The following is a 7,272-nucleotide window of genomic DNA, read 5'->3' on the forward strand; positions in this document are numbered from 1 at the left end:
AACAGTCAAGCTACCTCCTTATTTGCTGGGATCCTAGGCCGAAGAAAGGGGGAAGGCTGTCTCCTGGAGAAAAGACTGTGGAAGCCAGGTCCACAGTGTTCACAGCTGGATGCTCTCCCTGTACCCGTCCAGTCTTTCCACTCTTCTACCTATCGATTTCTTGTTGAACACAAGGCAAACTGAGTCTGAAGAGGCTGTGACAGGCTCCAGGTTACCAACCGCAGATGGAGTCATGTCCCTCCTGGGCCCCTACTCTACCTGGAAAGCCCTGATTTGGCTCAAGAATTCCACGGGAAAAATCATCCCGAATCTGGATGTGGTGGGCACAGTAACACAGCATCCTGAGGCTGAGGCAGGAGGATCATATGCTGGAAGCCATCCTGGCCTACAGAGCAAGATCACTGCCCCCAAAATAAAATAACTTGAAAGTAAATAAATAGAAATAAAATGAAAGATAAACAGAATAAAAATAGTTTTAATATGAGGGCCAGAGAGATGGTTCAACAAGGAAAGACACTTGCCACCAAGCCTGATTACCTGAGTCCAATCCCTGGAACCCACATAATAGGAGGAGAGAACCATGCATGGTGACCTCTGACATCCACAAGTACGCCGTGGACTACACATATACAATGTAGAAAAAATAATCATGTAATAAACAAATAAATATATATAATAAACATTTTAGAATAAAATGGCAGAAGTGGGGGTGGTACATGTGGGAAGCAGAAGCCTGTGAATCTCTGAGTTCAAGGCCAGCCTGGTCTACAGAGTGAGTTTCAGGACAGCCAGGGATACACTGAGAAACCCTGTCTCAAAAAACTAAAAAAATAAAATCACAAAAATGTAAAATGATATGAATACGTAAAGCAGTTGATAACCAAGGACTTTTGGCTCTCAAGGACATTAGCCCAGGCCATAGCTCATTCTGATAGCCAGGATAGCCTTGGGATTGTGCATATGTGGCTGTGGGCAGATCTGGAAATATTCCCTCACTGGGATACACTTACACACAATAACACACACTCACACACCCACATTACTTCATGCTTTCATACACTCCCACAGTCACACACCCTCACACCCAAACTCCCACTCACAACACACACTTAAGCACACTCTCAGATGTACACATGTTCACACACATACTTAGGTTTGAACTCACTCATGTACTCACCCACATACACCCAAAACATGTATGCTGCCACATATGCAAACAACCTCTTGTGCCCTCACACTCAAGCACACTGACACACCCATGCTAACACTAACGTCCTTGTTTGCTTCCTGTTGCTGTGATAAACACCATGATGAGAAAAAAGCAACCCCTGAGGAAGAAAGGGTTTACTTCAACTTACAGTCCCAAGACTCGGTTGACCATTGAGGAGAGTCAGAGCAGGGACTAAGCAAAGGCCATGGACAGCCACCATTCACTGGCTTGCTCAGCATCAGTTGTCAATCAAGAAAATACCTCACGGACTTGCCCACAGACTGGCCTGATGGAGGAGGCAATTCCTCAACTGAGGTTCCTTCTTGCCCGATGATTCTAGCCTGTGTCAAGTTAACAGAACCCAAGGACCACAGAAGCCAAGGCAGGACTCCATCAGGGCAAGAGCCTAAAGCAGAAACTGTGGAGAAACACTGCTGACTGGCTCGCTCTCGGATTCAAGCCTAGGGGATAGTGCCACCCATAGTGGCCTGAACCTCTCACAACAATTATTGATCAAAAAACATGCCCCTAGCTGGGCGTGGTGGCACATGCCTTTAATCCCAGCCCTTGGGAGGCAGAGGCAGGCGGATTTCTGAGTTTGAGGCCAGCCTGGTCTACAAAGTGAGCTCCAGGACAGCCAGAGCTATAAAGAGAAACCCTGTCTCGAAAAACCAAAAAACAAAACAACAAAAAACATGCCCCACTGACACAGACCCATATGAGGCATTCCTCTTCCCAGGTGTAACAAATTGACAATTAGGACGAGCTATCACACTGCTGTACTCTCTCACGTGTGCACATTCAAACACACTCATGTATACACGTCCTCACACACTTTCACATACCAATTCCCATACTCCCCAAACTCCAACGTGCTCACCCCAACTCTCACACATACTAGAAATACTGTAGGGTTCAATGACCTTGGGACACACTTACACTTTTCTGTTTATGGCTTGTTTTGAGACAGGGTCTCTCTAAGTATCCCTGGCTGTCCTGGAACTCCCTGTGTAGGCCAGGCTGACCTCGAACCCAGAGATCCACCTGCCTCTGCTTTCTAAACACTGGGATTAGAGGCATGTACTACCACCACCACCCTGCCCATGGAACACAGTTACACACGCATACACAGTCACATGCACAGGAAAGGAAGTGAGGCATGCCACCTTAGGAGCACATGCCTTGGTCTAATACAGCGTCATCAGAGAGCTTAAAAGACTCCCCATCTTGGGAGGAACCTCACTCAGAATCACGTCTCCTACAGAAATGACTCAGGCAGGAATGAGCAGTCTCTACAGGGCAGGAAGTTTTTGCTCCCAGCCCTGGGGAAGTGCCTGCCCTGGGTAGCTGTGGAGGTCTTGTGTCTATTCATGCAGGCACGTCTCTTGCCACCTACTGAAGCTGAGCAGGAGACTGGCATGAAGACATCAGCTGGGACATTTCTTCTTGTTTTTTTTTTTTTTTTTTTAAAGCCAGACCTTTAACCCCAGCACCCCGGAGGCAGAGGTAGGAGATCTCTGTAGGTTTCAGAGCAGCTAAGGCTACAGATTGAGACTCATCTTTAAAAAAATTAAAAAATAAAAACATAATAAAAAGTTTGGAGACTTTCAAACATGGATAGTGTGTCTATTGCTCCACCCTCCATCTTTCTCTTCCAACCCCCCCCCCCATATTGTTCCTGCCCACTGAGTTCATGACCTCTTCCTTCTTTTCTTTTTTTTTTTTTTTTTTTTTTTTTTTTTTTTTTTTTTTTTTTGGTTTTTTCGAGACAGGGTTTCTCTGTATAGCCCTGGCTGTCCTGGAGCTCACTTTGTAGACCAGGCTGGCCTCAAACTCAGAAATCCGCCTGCCTCTGCCTCCCGAGTGCTGGGATTAAAGGCGTGCGCCACCACGCCCGGCTCTTCCTTATTTTCATGCAGGGGGCTCATGATGGAGGGAGCAGGAGAAGGGAAAATCTCCCGGGGGCTGATTCCAGAAGCGTCTGATCCACCTGTAGGTCTGCCCCAGCGATGCAAAGCAAAACCTACCGTTCTTTGCCAGCTCTGGAAAGTACCTCACAAGAGGTTCATCTCCACCCACAGACACTCCAATCTCCCTCACTGCAGCACCTTGGGGCTTTCCTTAGGCCTGTCCATCATCTGCATATCTGTGACAAGGAGAGACAATAGTTCATGATATTGCTTGGAGCTGAAATGAATTCAGATTGAACACTCAGTACCACCAAGTGTCAGCAAAGGGCTGACTGTGGCGGGGGCCTGTACCCCAAGACTCTCAAGTCCCTGAGGGAGGAGAGGGGAGTACTGGCCTTATTCTCCAGATGTTCTAACCCCTCTCAGTTTCCCCTCTTGACCTAGAAGAATGGTGTTGCTATTGGCTCTATATCTAGGGGCCTAAAGTGATCAGGCCTTGGGTAGGACCCAGACTCAGAGACCCTTCTAGGACCTGTCTGACTAGAGCATTCTGGGAGATAAAACCCATGAATGAGGCTTCGTGCTTCATCCATTAAGCAGAATCTGCATCCATCATCCAGTCCCATTAACCCTGAATGGCTGCACTTTGAGTTAGACGCTGGGAGTCTTGTAGGCAAGGATGCTCACTGAATATAGAAGAAAACTGCAGGCATGACCACCTGGCAGTCAGCCTACTTGATAGTGAGAAGGTACTGTCCATGCACTTGGGCTGTCTCTCCCCAGAGGTCACTGTTCCCTGGGGAGACTATCCTATCCTCTTAAGGCCCCAATGCCAAACCAAATTAGGATCCTACCAAAGTTCACGCCCTGGGGAGCCAGTGAGTTTAACTGGGCTCGCGTATAGAGTGAGGAGCTGCTTACAGGTTATATGAAAGCAGCTACATGGGACCATCGACACCTAGCATGGATGACGGCTTCCCATAAATGGAGCTCTCCCTAGCAAGCCTCTCCCAACCTTCACACTATAGGCTAATACAAGTAGGACAGGATTGTACGAATGGCTGGATAGAGCAGCTGGCATCCCAGGTGAATGTCTAGTAACTCTCCCTTGGCCCTCCTTCTCTGAGGTAAAAAGATGTCAGCCTCCAAGTCCCACCCTGTTGGCCCCCTGCGAGCAGGCATAGGCGAGCATGAAGATTGTGTTGCTCCTGATCTCCAAGAGTAACACACTCTGCAGATTCCGTCTATGTTGACCTCACTATCCCAACCAGAGAGCAGTTCCAGCTGCGGGGACCTGGGGAGCCTGAAGCATGTAGACCAATACTAGCCAGGTCCAGAGCCCCCCCCCCTTTCGTGTCCCTGTGCCTGGCATGGTGCCCACATCAAGTGGGTGCTCTGTAAACATTGTTCAATGAATGGATGTTGTTTGCATGCTGAAAGGTCGGCAGTGCCGCCGACAGTCCTGGCTCCAGGGGACAATGGACCAGCCTATTTGGATTGGGTTGGGGGGGGCTGTCCCCGAATGTCTGTAGACTGAGGTCACCTCATGCACCACTGCAGGAAGCTCCCAGATCCCTAGCTGGAGAATGCCTGAAGCCAGCCAGCAGACATTTCCTGGCTGGCAGTGGTACCCCACTCCTCCTCTTCCTCCTCCGCCCCACTCCGGCCCCCAACCTGGCACTGGGTTGGCATGTCTCAGGTCCCACCCAGGGATGCAATGCCTGTGGGAAGGTATTACTCTCATGTGCCAGGGACCAGGCCTGCCTTTGTCCACAGCAAGCAGACAGCCAAAGCTGCTGCCCTCTCCAAGGCCCACACCTCCCTCGGAGGCCCCTGCAGCCCACTGAGGACTTCCCCATTAAACTTCTCATTGGGCAGGCTGACCCTGGTTAAGCCTAGCCCAGGGCTAGACCCTCACCCCCGCCCCCACCACACATACACACCAAAAGGAAGGAGGTCTCAGAGAGCCATACCACACCACTGTAAATATTGCCAGACCATAGTTTAATGGGCCCAGGTCACCCTTGAGACATGGAGGCCATGCTGGGCAAGTGATATACACACACATGCTCTAGGAGGAAAGCTCTCCCCGAGGCCCCATGTGACTAATCGGCTGACCAGAGAAATTATTTCCTAGGGTTGCACAGCTGGCTAAACAGGGTTCCCGCTGAGCACTGAACTAGCTCCTTCAGCTGCCACAGTCCTTGGGCAGAACCCTCCTTTGGGCCTCTTAAACTCTAAAAAACATGCAGAAGATGGACTGGCTGCCCCTACTCCAGCCTCCTTCTGGGTCCTGCTTGTGTGACTCCCCATAGCCTCTCCATCCTCCTTTCCTATACCCTTCAAACTTCCTGTGCAGAGGCCCTGGCTTGAGCTCTCCCACCTATAACCTACACAGTTGCAGTTTAGAACTTGGCTTCCATGTTCAATATGCTTTTAGATCTCCTACTCCTCTGTTTCAGAGACAAAGAAACCAAGACAGGGCAGGGTGCTCACACGTTTTCCCGTAGCTTACCACCTACAAAGCCAAGTCTTGAACTGGTGCCTGTTCAGGGCTGGGTCTCATCTTGCTTGCTTCCTCAGCATGGCCACAAGATCAAGCACAAATGCCCAGGAAAACCTACGTCAGACACACCCATTTCAATGGGTGTCTTGTGGGGACAAAGCCTTTTCCTGGAATGTAGGCTGGATCCTCAGACCCACAGTAGGACTAGATCAGAAGGCTCTGTCTCCTGTGTGCCTCAGCTTTCCCACACATAAACAGGGAGTGATACAGCTGTGTGGGCTGACATGACAGTTTTCCATGGGCACTCGGATCTCCATCTGTTGGTTCAGGTGTCAAGGCCCTGCCGGACTCTGGAGTGGAGAGCAGGTTCTGGCCCAGAGCCACTAAGACAGGCGGGGGCCACCTCCGGGACTCTCTTTACCTGAGAGCGACTGACTTTGCCCACAACCCACATCTAAGGTGACAACCAAGAAAAGGCTGGGCCTGGGATGTTTGCTTTCCAGTTTGTAGTGATTATGGGGTGATAACCACAGTGGCCAGCAAAGTCAAAGGGAACTCTGTTCCCCAGACCAGGGGTCTCTGAGGACTACAGGCTACCCACAGTATGAACTCGGTGGGCATAGCCTGCGGCTCTGAGCCTCTCTCTGAACCTTGAGGCATTCTTATGACAATCTGCCAAGGTGGCTCAGCTGTCAAACAGAACCAACAAGCAAGGAGAGGTACAGGAGATGAAGTGAGTCCCCAAAGCTCCCTCAGCCAGTGAAGCGGCAGAGTCCCACAAGAGACCTTAGCCCCAGATCTGGCCTCAGTCTTTTTCTCCCTGACTCCCCGGAGTGCCTGGGCCAGGATAGAACATCGCCTTGATGATACCTGGTTGTAAACGGAACAACCAAAGAAAGAGGCATCCTCGACACCAGGGCCTCGCCACTGCTGGAAAATCAAAAGTGGTGAGGTTTCAAGTGTTCTGATGCCAGGGACGGTTTGGATGCTCGGATGTGATGTCAGATGATCTTGGTGTAGGTCAAGACTTCACCCTACTCCACTTCCTCCTCCTACAGCAGGGGCAAGCCTTGGCATGGTGACAGAGTGTCTACGGTTAAATTGGGTACTAGTAGACTTGACCTTGGAGTTTATCCATTGGCTTCCACAGCTTTGCATATGTGGTTTTTGTTTTAGTTTTGAGACAGGGTTTTACTACATAGCCTTGGCTGTCCTGGAACTCAATGTGTAGACCAGGCTGGCCTTGAACTCACAGAGATCTGCCTGCCTCTGCCTCCTGGGTGCTGGGATTGAAGGGATGTGTGTGTGTGTGTGTGTGTGTGTGTTGTGTGCCTCTGTGCCTGCTCTTTGTGCACGTTGAGAAATGGGGAGGTCAGGGCAGCTGCTGGCAGAAACAAGGGGTGGGTTATCACCACTGGCTGCATCTGGTCTCCCTCCAAGGCTCAGACTCTAGAGCAGTGGTTCCCAACCTTCCTAATGCTGCAGCCCTTTAACACAGTTCCTCCTCTTGTGGTGACCCCAACCATAGAATTATTTTTTTTTTTAAAGATTTATTTATTATTATATATAAGTACACTATAGCTGTCTTCGGACACTCCAGAAGAGGGCATCAGATTTCATCACGGACAGTTGTGAGCCACCATGTG

Source organism: Mus caroli, chromosome 9, assembly GCF_900094665.2.
Source record: "Mus caroli chromosome 9, CAROLI_EIJ_v1.1, whole genome shotgun sequence".
NCBI lineage: Eukaryota > Metazoa > Chordata > Mammalia > Rodentia > Muridae > Mus > Mus caroli.